This window comes from Pongo abelii, chromosome 14 (genome assembly GCF_028885655.2).
Source record: "Pongo abelii isolate AG06213 chromosome 14, NHGRI_mPonAbe1-v2.0_pri, whole genome shotgun sequence".
Taxonomy (NCBI): Eukaryota; Metazoa; Chordata; class Mammalia; order Primates; family Hominidae; genus Pongo; species Pongo abelii.
Window position 1 is genome coordinate 32,512,276 of NC_071999.2, and position 14,180 is coordinate 32,526,455.

The window sequence follows — 14,180 nt, forward strand, 5'->3', positions numbered from 1 at the left end:
GTATTATTCAGTTCATTTCTCTTGATGTTACTCCTGACTCAGATTTAAAGGGTCTTCACTGACCCTAACCTAAGAGATCCAGCCCAGGGAAAAAAACGATGAGCTAAGAGTTATCACCGAAGGTTAGACAGGAAGCATCTGTGGTTCCCTTAACTCATCGGTACCAGGGGTCTAAGAATACCCTACCTCTCAAGTCCCTCTGGCCCATCCTCCTCATTCCTTAGCTTCAGCTCAAATTCTGCCTCCTCCTACTCTTGAGCGCTCCCCCTCTTCCCTTCTGCTCCTGCTGCCCTTTACACATATTTTCCCTTCAGCAATTCCTACAGTGCATGTTTGCTCATCTGCCTCCCCTCCTCTTTGAGGGTAAAAATAGTCTTTTTAATCTTTTGTATTCTCACTTCTTAGGACATACTAGGCATTTAAAAAAGATTGTTCTCAGGCTCATACATGATCCTGAAATGCAAAAAGGGTCCTGATATGTATAACTATATTGATATATGAGGAAATATTGTGCATTTGTGGCACTTCAAAGGAATCAACATACGAATCCAGCCCGTTAATTTACAAATGCACAAAGAATAAGGTAATACTCCCTTTAATCTTCAAAGGGGTAAGGGAAAAAAGTTTCCTTACTTGGTATCAACACAAGAAAATTCTCTCATTGTATATGTCACATATCAGCTTTGATAGCTGCTTCTGTATAAAGCAGTGCTGTTGCCAGGCGCAGTGGCTCACGCCTGTAATCCCAGCACTTTGGGAGGCCAAGGCGGGCGGATCACAAGGTCAGGAGATCAAGACCATCCTGGCCAACACGGTGAAACCCCATCTCTACCAAAAATACAAAAAATTAGCTGGGCATGGTGGCAAGTGCTTGTAGTCCCAGCTTCTTGGGAGGCTGAGGCAGGAGAATGGCGTGAGCCCTGGAGGCAGAGCTTGCAGTAAGCTGAGATGGCGCCACTGCACTCCAGTCTGGGCAAGAGTGTGAGACTCTTGTCACACACACACACACACAAAAAAAAAAAAAAAAAAAAAAAAGCAGTGCTGTCAAACTTGTTTGACTTCAGAATCCTTTTATCCACTCTGGACAAGTTTGGCAGTTTCCTTAAAAAATTCATGCAACTACCATATAATCCAGCAACTATACCTTTAAGCATTTATCCCAGAGAGGTGAAAACTTACATTCACACAAAAACTTGTGCACGAATGTTTCTAGCAACTTTTATTTGTAGTAGCCAGAAACTACAAAACAACTCAGATGTACTTCCACTGATGAATGGGTAAACAAACTGTGGCACATCTATACCACAGAATTTTACTCAGCAATAAAAAGGAATGAACTATTAATATACACAACAACCTCTATGAATCGCCAGAAAATTATGAGCGAAAAAAAGCCAATGCTAAAAATCTGCATACTGTATTGTCCCATGCATATAACATTCTTGAAATGACAAAATTATATAAATGGATTAGAGGTTGCCAAGGATCAAGAAGGGTTGGGGCAAATAATAGGGCAACACAAGGGGTTATGTGACAATGGAAATTGTATCAATGCCAATATCCTGGTTATGATACTGTACTATAGTTCTGCAAAATGCTACTATTGGGGGGAACTAGATAAAGGGTACATGGGATCTCTCTGTATTATTTCTTCTTACAACTGTATACGAATCTACAATTATCACAAAATAAAAAGTTTAAAAAATTACTGAAACAGCTTTTATCTGTCTGTATTCATTATGTTAGTAATGAAAATTCAAATATCCATGTTAAAAAAAAAACAAACTCAGTAGATTAACATTTTTATGGAAAATAACTTTTTTCAAAATAAAAAACATAGTGAGAAGAAATATATTATTTTACATGTTTGTTAATCTGGAGTCTCATATATGTTTCTGTTTTTAATCTGTCATGAACTCACATGTGAGGTCTGGAAAATTCTACTAGACACTTGTGCAGAAAAGAGTGAGAAAGGCATTGTGAAAACAGTTTTGACCCTGTGGATTCAATGAAAGAAAAGGGGGTAAACGACTGTTATAGAGCATCGAAGAGTTCTAAAACTCTTCTTTCACAAGAAGTACCAGTCAACAACCAACAAAGCAAAAACTAAAAATGGAAAAATGCTTGATTGAGCCTCGCTATAGGAGTCTGTCTTTCCCGGAATAAAGTTCTTTCCCCAGAGCCTCTTCCTACTGGAAGAAGCATATCTGGATATTTAGCTGCATAGAAATATTTACCATATCATATGGGAGCTTCACATACATTTTATTCTATAAACTACTGGCTATAACTATAATCTATTGGCTTTGCTTAAATAGTAATTAATCACATACACACACAGAGGGAGTTTGAATTTAGCTCTAAAACACGATTCTGTATCTGTTTATATATAATAAAACACTTACTGGTATATTTTACCTTTTAGTCTCAGTATTTGTTCATTTTTATTTTTTGATAACTTTAATCTTTTAAATATTCTATATAAGGGACGTCAAATTGTGGCTAATAGAAAATTTAAAATTTTAAACACCCTTCACCTTTAGTTCTCCTAATTTTGAAATTCTCCTAAACCATGATGAAAAAGGTTTTTTTTAGTGCAAAGTGATCAAGGCAAAAACCAAACTGGGTTACCTGCCTAATTCCTACACTGAGACAGTTATACTAAAGTTATACTTTCAAAGGTTACTCTAAATCATGTTACCTTAATTTGGAAACAGAATTTACATAAAATTATTTCAAAAAGGAAATATATTAAATATCATGTTAAACCTTTCCAGTAACATCTAGATGAACCTCTGCCAATAAGACCACTGTGGAAAGAACTTTCCTCCAACAAGAAAGACTTCTCCAGCACCTCCAACATTGGGGCAATTTTTTTTTTTTTTTTTGAGACAGAGTCTCGCTCTGTCACCCAGGCTGGAGTGCAGTGGCATGATCTCGGCTCACTGCAAGCTCCGCCTCCCGGGTTCATGCCATTCTCCTGCCTCGGCCTCCCCAGTAGCTGGGATTATAGGCGCCTGCCACCACCCCCAGCTAATTTTTTTGTATTTTCAGTAGAGACCGGGTTTCACCATGTTAGCCAGGTTTCACATGTTAGCCAAAAGTGCTATTTAGGAGATGCTGCTGCATCTATGGTTGGTTTTTTATTTTTATTTTTATTATTTATTTATTTATTTTTTGAGTCTCACTCTGTTGCCCAGGCTGGAATGCAGTGGCGCAATCTCGGCTCACTGCAAACTCTGCTCACTGCAACCTCTGCCTCCTGAGCAGCTGGGATTACAGGCACATGCCACCATGCCTGGCTAATTTTTATATTTTTAGTAGAGACAGGTTTTCGCTATGTTGGTCAGGCTGGTCTCGAACTCCTGACCTCAAGTGATCTGCCCGCCTCGGCCTCCCACGGCCTCCAAAAGTGCTGGGGTTACAGGCGTAAGCCACCATCCCCAGCCCGGTTTTTTTTAAAGGCAAGCACAGGTAAATGTTAGCAGCATAGATGGCTTTAGTACCAACCCAGATGTTAGTAAATAGGTGGTTTTAGATAGCAGATTTTGCCCCAGAGCCAATCTTATACTTTTTCATAAAAAATATCTAAAGCTACAGAAGGAGAAACTTGTCAGTCCTATTTTCTCCAATAAATGCAAAAGAATCGGGTGAATACAGCTATTCTGTGATCAACCTATGCAATAAGGTAAAGGAAATAGAACTAAAATAATATCATGGTGATATTACTAACATAGATTCCCAGGCTTCATTATCTTAACTAAGAACAAGATATAAGAAATTTAAATGCTGCAGCTTTCAAAGCTAATCAGTGACACCAATAATTTAAAAAGCGTATTTAGGATGTTCAATTCGCTCTACTTATAACTTTATATATGTATTATGTATATAAAGTGTGTATATACATATACTATATATGTGTGTGTGTACATATATATGTGTGTACATATATATGTACACACACACATATATATATGTACACATACACATATATATATATACCATCAGATTAAGAATAACTTTGGGTCAGACCTTGAAGAGCCATATTTGTGCTTTCTCAAGGCCAGACTAAATAGACAATGGCCTCACGGGCAGGGACCAGAGCCTTGCTGGCCTTGATGTTTACACAGAATGATTCCCATGTGCTGACACAATGTCTTCTAATTTACTTAAGTTACAGTTCTAACACTGAGAAAACTTAAAGAAAATACATTGTAATTCATTACAGATTCAAATATATCAAATATCCCTGCAAAATACAAATGCATAATGTTACATGATTCAAATATTAATAAAATATTTGCACTGTAAAGCCAGAACTATAAAGAGGCTGTACTATATGAAGCCACTAGGATGATCAACAATGCACCTCCAATTATATTAGTTTCCTGTGTTTCCAAAACAGATTCAAACAAAATCCCAGGTTTCACATGTTAAGTTGCTATTACCTGCCTTTCTGACATCTCCACTAGGGAGTGAACTTTCACAAACCAACTATATTGAAAAGCAAACTAATTATTATTTTCCCTAACCTCAAACCTGACCTCCCATTCTTTCTCCTGTCTGTTCGTCCATCCATCTAGGATTTATTGAGAATCTCCTATGTGCCAGACACTACTGTTCCAGGGTTAGGAGTTGAGCACTGGACAGACAAAAATCCCTGCCCTTGTGAAGTTAACAGGGGGAGAGGGTGGAAGATAGACGACATACAAGAAGAAATGAAATGCAGTATTTTAGATGCTGAAAGGTTTTACAGAGCAAAGGAAAGCAAGGCAGAGAAGTCAGAGTACTGGGAGGACAGCTATTTTAAACAGCATGATCAAGGAAGAACTCACTGAGAAGGTGGCATTTGAATTTAAAACCAAAAAGAAGTAACTAGAAAGCCATGCAGGTATCTGGTATAAAAATGTCTGTTACAGGCAAATGAAACAATAAGTACAATGGCCCTGAGGCGAGAATGTCCCTGGTGTGTTCAATGAACAGTAAGGAGGCCAGCATAGGTAAAATGAGGAAAGTTCAGAGAAGACAAGAGATCAGAATAGGTTACTGGGCTAACTAAATCTTGTAGGGCCTTAAAAACTTTGGTTTTTACTCTGAGTCAGATTTTAACAGATCATTGGCTGCTATGTTGAAAATAATCTGAAGGGGTCAAAGGCAGAAGCAATTAAAAGCCTACTGAAATATTCTGAGCCACAGATGATGGTAGATTGAACATGATGAACATAGTTGAGATAGAGAGAAATTACTCAATTTTAGATATATTCTGAAGGTAGAACCAATACGGTTTGTTGATTAATAAAATGTGTTCATGGGCTGATGGGAGGGGGGAAAGTCAAGGGTGACACCAAGATTTTTGATCTGAGCAACTGGAAAGATGGGGTTAGCATAATTGAGATGTACAAGTCTGTAAGATAGCAGGTTTAATGGGTATGCTCAAGCTGGAATATGTAAAATTTGGACAGCCTGTTAGATTTCTAAGAAGAGACACTGAATAGACAGTTGCACACACAAGCCCAGTTCAAAGACAAGGACTGGGAAGATGATATAAATTAGGAAACACTGGTGTAAAGATGGTATGGAAAGCCACCAGATTGGAAAAGATCGCTAAAAGTGTAGATGAGTGTAAGCAGCAAAGAGAAGGGCTGATTCAGGACTCCACCTTGGCACCTTTCTGGGGGATGAAGAGGACCAGGCAGAGGGGGAATGGCCACTGTGATTGGAAGAAAATTAAGAGAGTACTGTACGGGGAAAGCAGATAAAGAAAAGTGTTCCGAGGAGGAAGAAATAATCAACTGTGTCAAATCCTGTAAGCAAGTAAAATAAGATTAGGACTGAGAATTAAGCACTGGATTTAGCAGCATGAATTCATTGGTGACCTTGATAGAGTTTTGGTGGAGACAGCAGAAGCCTCCTGGAATGAGTTCAAGTGAGAATTGGAAGGGAGGAGTTAAGAGCATAGACAATTCTTTTGAGAAAATATGCTAAACGAAAAGGGGAAATCTTGTATTTTGGTAGGAAGCGAGACAATCAGAGGTGATAGCATTCCACCCCATTAACAAAACATTTTTCACCCCCATGTTTACAGGTTTATGATTTGCATCTGTCTACATCCTTTCTCCTTTTGCCATATCTCTCCCTCTCCTTTCTAAAAGCTAGTTTCTCCTCCACCTGGGTTCATCCCTTTGGAAGCCTTTGTCATTTATCTCATCTTCTTCCAATCTCTTTCTCCCCATCACGTATAAAAATATTCATGTCTTATCAACTTTAAAAATAAAAACAAATCATTCTTCTACAATGGTTACCCTTTCCCTCACCTCCATTTCATCTCCAATAGTTTTGAAAAATATCATGCTGCAGTTGTCAACTCCTTACCTAAAAGGGCTTCTACCTCCATCAGCCACTGAGACTAGTTTCACTGTGGTTATGAATGTCTAACTGCTAAACCTAATGCCAGTCTCAGACCCGCATACTACTTTATCTCTCTTCAATATCACCAACGTCTCTCTCCTTGAAACTCTTTGCTGGCTGAAACTTTTTTTTTTTTTTTTTTTTTTTGAGATGAAGTTTCACTCTTGTTGCCCAGGCTGGAGTGCAATGGTGCAATCTGGCTCACTGCAACCTCCGCCTCCCGGGTTCAAGCGATTCTCCTGCCTCAGCCTCCTGTGTAGCTGGGATTACAGGCACCCATCACCACACCTGGTTTTGTTTTTTTTTTTTTAAGTAGGGACAAGGTTTCACCTTGTTGGTCAGGCTGGTTTCAAACTCCTGACCTCAAGAGATCTGCCCGCCTCTGCCTCCCAAAGTGCTGGGATTACAGGTGTGAGCCACCACGCCCAGTCTGCTGGCTGAAATTATACCATTCTTGTTCTGGTTCTCATCCTATCTATCACTCTTTTGTAACAGCTGTCCAATTACTTCCTTTAGCCAAACCCCAAAAAAAGTCAAATTGTTGGACCAAAGTGAAAAGAAGACTTCTGATTTACATTACAAAACTGCCCTCCAAAATGGTGAACAAAATTTGGACTCCTACTAGCAATGTATAAATATACTAACTTTTTCAAAATTGTTCTAAGCCTAGTCAATTTTCTTTTAATATTTATAAATTTTATAGTTGAAAATATTTCAGTTCTTTTAATTTGCATCTTTTTTAGTCCAGCTAAATTAAACATATGATTATTATCCTTAGTTATCTTGTGAAGTGTCTGTTTATAACCTTAGCCCCAGTTTTCTTATTGAATTGTACTGTTTTTCTTATCAATTGATTTGAACTCAACATATTAAGACAGCAACCCTTTACCACATTATTATAATCACCTCTCCCAAGCCTCCTGTTTGCCTTTTAGTTGTCTACCAGCATAAAGACGCTGTTAATTTTCATGTAATTGAATACACTCACTTTTCCCTTTGAGAGTTCTTCCACCACTCTTATCTTCTTCTTCATAATGAGATAAAGATTTGCCTCTATTTTCTTCATTTGTATAGTTCATTTGTATAATAAAATTTTTTTTATTATCACTTTATTCTGGTTAGTATGCAGTATGAGAATAGATCTAACTTTATTTTTCTCCCAGTTGTTAAAGTATATCTGCCTCACACTTGTGTTCAAAAACTAGGTCTTTATTCCCCTCTAAATGATCCGCTTCCTCACGGCATGTCTATATTCCCAGTATCCCATAATTAGAACCAGAGGATCCTCCCCTGTTTCTCTTTCTCACTCCCTGCCTCATTTTCCATACCTAGGCACCAAGTTCCCCTTGATTCCACCTCCAGAATGTGGCCTCCCCTTTCTTCCATTCCCACCACCACTCTCAGTTATTTGTTGCACCTACTCTTTTAGCAAACGCAGAAGGTTTTCCAGTCTTTTTTCTGTCCTACCTTCCGTCACAACACTAGTATCCAAAAAACCATGATACTATTTTCCCTGCCTGAATACTCTTCTGTAGTCCCCAACTGCTTCTACAAAATTAAAGCCAAATTATTCAACCTTGCAATTAAACCTTCCCAGATCTGACTCTAGTTTCACTTTCTGACACAATTCTACACATTTGTGCTTTGGCCACACCAAATTATTTACAACTTCCTGACCACAGCATCCTCTTCCCTGCCTGGAATGTCCTTTCCTACCTTGGGTATCTGCAGAACCCCCATCCATTTAGTGGTCAGCTCAAGCCAACACTGCTGTGAAGCTCTACCCAATCCACCCAAACACAAGCTCTCACTATGTCCCTTCCACCGCCACTTATCACAGTTATCATGCACCTCACTGCAGTGGTTTGCAATCATTTGTTTCCATGTGTCTTCCCTACAGACTGAACAGCCGTTAGAAGGCAGAAACCAAGTCTTAGTTGTTCATCTCTATACCCCCACGCCTGACATGAGTATGTGGTTAATAACAAACCTGAGGAAAGGGAATATGAACGAACAAATGTGTCCTCAACTTTTACCTGCCTTACCAATCCTACCAATTTTGTCTCTAGAATTCTCATTCCCACTACCTCTGCTCTAATTCAGATTCCTACTTCCTGATTATCTTCTAATTGCCTCTAGTTTCACTTCCTCATCACAAAAGGTGATCTCTTAACAAATAATATTCTATCATATCTGTCTCTGTGTCCACCTGTAAACCCGAAAACCCTGTGTCCTAGCCAGCTGTCACTTCAAACCATTCATCTAAACCATTCAAATCTCTCTGTTTCCAATATTTGTTAGTCTGTCTCTCGTACCTGGATATTATCTTCTACTTTTTAGTTTCTCTGCCACCTCCCCTAATGGTATTGTCACTTGTTATTTCATCCTCTTTTCTCCCTGGCCCCCAACAACATACTTAGAGCTGTTGCTGCTAATCTGCTGGAGGCTGAGTATTCAGATACCCAAACTTATTAGGAACCATATGCTAAGAGGAAGCCAACACTGAGGCTCAGAAAAGGAACAAGTAGGTGGCCTCAGTGCAGGGTATTAAACACAAGTATCTATGGTGCTCAACCATCTTTTGCATGTACAGCTGACCCTTGAACAATACAAGCTTGAACTGCATGGGTTCACTCATATGTGGATTTTTTTCAATGAATTTATTAGAAAATTATTTGGAGATCTGTGACAATTTGAAAAAACTCACAGATGAACAGTATAGCCTAGAGATACTGAAAAAATTAAGAAAAAGTTAGGTATGTCAAGAATGCATAAAATATATGCACATTTTGTCATTTACTACCATAAGACACGAACTATAAAAAGTTAAAATCCATCAAAACGTATACACACAAACTGTACATGGCACCATTCACAATTGAGTGAGATATAAACAAATATACAGTATTAAATTACAATTGTTTACAGATTCATCATTTATTATAAACCTTGTTTTTAACAAAGCCAAATCACCGTTATTTCTAAAACAAATTATAACAGAAAAGATGGTGAACAGGAAAGGATCCCATGGAGATGTATGTTAAACATACACATACGGCCAGCCCTAGACCAATTCCATTGCACAAATTTTATTTTTTTATTTTCTTAACTTTTTCTCTTTTTCTTCATTCTTCCCTTCCTCTGTTTCAATATTACATTCTTTACTCTTACCCACCTTTTCCAAACAAAATCTTTCCAAATAAAATATTTCACAAAATCTGTAAGAAAATCTCAATCAAGTGATCTGCATATGATTTATGAAAATATACCTTTGTCTAAGGACATTTGTACATGACAAGAGAAAAAGCTAAACATTAAAGGAATGACTCTTTAAGACACTGCCAAGGAAATACAATTGAATAGAGCCAACATAACAAAGAGGCTTTCTTAGTCTACTCCCAATGTCATAACACACAGATATATGTCTCTGTAAAGTTTAACCCACCTGCATAAGTGTCTAATAGAGAGTGCTTCTCTGAAGGTTGCCTTCCACATCTAAGTAGGCATTTTCCCCTCAAAAAAATAAGGCTTCTGTTAGCCTCCCTGTTTTCTCTAGTCTCAATCATAAACTTCTTTATCATTAGATTAGTACTAGAGGGAAAAACCTCTAAGGCCTATCCTTATCAGAAATCAATCTGTCCTTTTGTGGATGGCCAACTTCATTGAAACCATATCTTCCTAATTTCACAATAAAAACGGCACTCAATATTTTGAGAAACACAGCAGTTTGTAAGTCCTGCTATGACATATAAGAGAAGCAGACATCCAATATAAGGATATCTGGGTCAAGTGGAATAAAAGAAGCAAAGTGTTATGCACGTATAGGCAGAAAAGAGTAATTTCTATTGCAATAATTGGGAAAAGTTTCTTGGAGAAGTACATGGGCTCAGAAACAATATGAGGACTCTCAATGGACAGTTATGGGGAACAAGGAACAACAGCTTTAAAAATTGATATTTCAGGAATAGTTGATGCACTCTATGTGGGTATATGCATGTAACGAGGGTGGATGCACAGAAGAGTCTGAGGGCTGGACTAGGTACAGAGAGAAAGCAAGGGTTCCTGAGTCAAATGATGTGACCAGATCCATGTGTCTGGGTAGGTAACTCTGGCAGTGGAGTTATGGCAATAATGAAGGGGGGTAAAACAGAAAGTTACCGCAATGGCCAAGATGACTGGTAATGAGAGCTTAAACTAAGGGAATGACTGAACAGTCAAAGGAGGAATGGATTTGAGCAACATTTTAGGATACAAAAGTTTTAAAAGAGAGAAAGAAGAAAGAGGGTAAGAAAAGGTGTTAGCATACCATAACCAGCATAGACATATCAAAGAAAAGAGAATTATAACGGAACTTTCTTCATATTTCCCATCAAAATATCCCTATATTCCTTACAATTCAAAAGTAGTTTCTCATAAATATAAGAATTTCCTGGTGTCTCCAAAAAGCCAAAATTTAATAATCCATTTACTATTTTACTCTATAAACTGTACTGTTGAGAAATAAAATGTCTTTCAATTTACAACAAATGTCCATTATCAGCAGCAGTTGCAGCCTCAGGCCCTAACCTTCTGCTTTGAAAAACTGGGGCACTGTGCTAAACAATCTACAAAGCTTCTTCCAGTTTACCGCAGCTATCACTTAGGGGTAGGAGTGGGTAAGGGTCTCAGCACTGTTTAAAAAAAAGACATGATCAACACCTATGGCCCACATCTGACTGAAACATCAAAGTCCAATTACCTAAAGAAAAACAGTGCAGCTAGAAAAAGGTTGAGACGTAGGCCACTAAAATTAGAAGTGAAAAAACAAGAACACAGGACAAGGACAGAATATTAGGATTTTTGTTATTAAACAAAAGGGGATGAGACCGATGTCACAAAATCATACACAGTCTAAATTAAACAGTGATTAACCCATGGGGTCAATTTTGACATGTAAAAGGAATAGATTTGGAGAGGGAATGATAACAGCTAACATTTATTAGAACTTACTTTATATCAGGCATAGTATCAACTGGGATAGAGAATTAACAGATTTAATCCTCAAGTTAACCCCGAGTTGGATACTATTCTCACATTCCCCCCCATTTTTCAGATGAGGAAACTGAGAGTAAGGCCCAAGACCTAAAGCTAGTGAGGGATGGAAACATGATTCAAATCAAGCAGTCTGATTCCAGAGCTATAATTTTAAAGTATATACTGTACCTAGTACTTAAAGTATAGTAAATACGAGCAGGCTGCACAAACCAAAATATATACATACCTATACATATACAGTATATACATACACATACATGTACATATACACATATATATGTTTACATAAACAAGTGAATGACAGATCCAAGGGGAAGTTACCCTCTATTGTTAACTTTCCAGAAGAAAACATGTATTGCCATCTATATGGGGGCCAAAATGCTGGATGGACCTCATTTCTTAGTCTCACAAAAAATTTTCCACAATTTTGTATTTTCATTTTTAATTTTTACTGTAATAAAATGGAGGCTTCAAAATTGACACTAGTTTTTGTATCCACAGAATTCAATAATTATATGCTTCTGTGTTCAGATATCAAAATCAATTTGAATGAACACAAAACTGAATAGCATCTCAAATTTTGAGCTGCCCATCAATCTCTCGCAAAGCTTCTTGGAAAACATTCATTTATGTTTGTCATGGGGCACAAAATTTGTACAGTGCTTTGAATGCAACCTTTGTATATAAAAGGGTCTATACAGAAATGTTTTAACCAAGCTTGAAGCTTTTCTCCTAGGGCTTTAACATACAGATACCAAAAGGAGCCTTTGTTTACTCTTTGGAACAACACTGTCTTCTAAGGCCACTGACCACTACTTTGTAAATTAGTGCCTCAAGATCTGGAATCCCACTTGGTTTTTCTTGCCAATGGCTCTAGGTGGTTTGAACAATTTGGGATATAACTGCATCTATCCTTATCTACTAGCATCCTCATTGCAATCTGAACTTACGATTCTAGTAAAAGAAATTCACTTATGTTACAGACAATATACTTATGTTCTAACCAGGTAAAGGTCAATCAGTAATCCATATTTACAAAGCTATAATTAGGAAGTTAGGAATAGACAATATAAAGTAAAACAACAACAAAGGTATCTTGTAGGAATAGAATAGCACCTGTACTTTGGCAACTCTTTTACTTTCCTGCAGATTATGTTAATGGAAGGGAAGAATTTCAAAGGCACCCCAAAAAGGCAAATATTTAGCAACTTTCTCTCAAATCAAACTTTTACACTTTGGATCTCAAACTCAAGAAACATACATCTAAATATTTAAACTTGTGGGTCTTGGTTAACAACGGCAGCAAATATCACCCAAAGAGCATTATGCCAATCCTGAAAATCTTTTGGTTGCTGTTTCCATGGAAACAGCCTAGATGAAGAAAACCTAAGAGTAAAGAATAACACATTTTTTAAAACCACTTTATCTTGTTTTCCCCTATCAGTTAACCAGCATGGCACATAACTAACAGGCACATCAGTTATGTACCAGAAAATTCATGACTCATTCAACAAATATGTGTTGGTTATCTGCTGCATGCCAGGCACTGCACCGGAGGATAGGGTTACTCTGGAAAGCTCACAGAGCTTAGTCTAGTACAAAGACATTTACTAGCCAATGACACAAAATGATTGAGAAATTTCACACTCTTCTGTCATATTAGGTTTTTGAAATTTTACATTTCAAAAACAGTGTACATTTTATACTTACATCACATTTCAGTTGGGACTAGCCACATTTCAAACCCAATGCCAACAAAAGGCTAGTGTCTTGTACTGGACAACATGGGTACAGATACTCCAATGGAGACGAAAAGCATGCATTATCAGGAGTAAGTCGCTTCCTCAAAGAACATAAAATCTAACCAGTAGATTAGCCACTATACAGGCAAAATATATATGGTACAGAAATATAACTGTAGAATTACTCAGTAAGTAAAGAAATCTGTAAGAAACATTAATATATAAGATACTGGGTGAGTAACTGTGTGTAGAATTCTTTCAGCTGCAAATGATGGAAAACCTGACTGAAAGTGGCTTAAATGAAAAATAAGATAGGTGTTACTGACTCGGGGCTTTCTCCCAACTCTGCTTCCTCTAGATTGGGTTCATTCTCAGGCTTCATGTGGCAGCTAGTTCCCAGCAGCTTTAGGGGCACAGTGTCAGACCCCTTGTTCTGCTTCCACAATGTTGCCAACAAATGCCCCAGAATTACATCTTCCTATTTCTAATGGCTGGCTTGGTCATGTACCTATGCTGAACCAATCAGGACAGCCAGGGACATGTGATGCTTTAATGGGCCAGACCTGGGTCACTTCTGCAACAAGGCATCAAGTCAACTTCCCCAGAATCACAAAGACTAAATAAAGTGGCTTAACACTGATAAGCCTGATGTATGGCTTATCTTCCTTTAACTATATTACTTGACTGCTTCACTTGATACTCAACCTGGAAGAGTCTTATAAAGTCCATTTCCAATGATTTATTCCTTCATAGCTCAATTTATTCACTACTTCTACATGCTGGACATTATACTGATTGATTTACAAGCAGTATTTCATTTAATCTTTCCAACAAACCCCATGAAGTAGTTACCATCACCATTACCATTTTATAGACGAGGAAAATGGGGATCCAAGGGATTAAAAACAACTAGGCTATCAGTGATTGGAATGGGATTCAAACTCTGGTCCATCTAATTCCAAAGTCCACATTCAGCAGTACCTGAAATTAAGAAAT

The 14,180-nt window shown here is 37.8% G+C and overlaps 1 protein-coding gene across 6 annotated transcripts in view; it reads right to left on the minus strand.

Annotated features, from left to right (window-relative positions):
- LNX2 (ligand of numb-protein X 2) overlaps nucleotides 1-14,180 on the minus strand; it is a 76,425-nt gene that overhangs the window by 41,248 nt on the left and 20,997 nt on the right. The window lies entirely within an intron of this gene.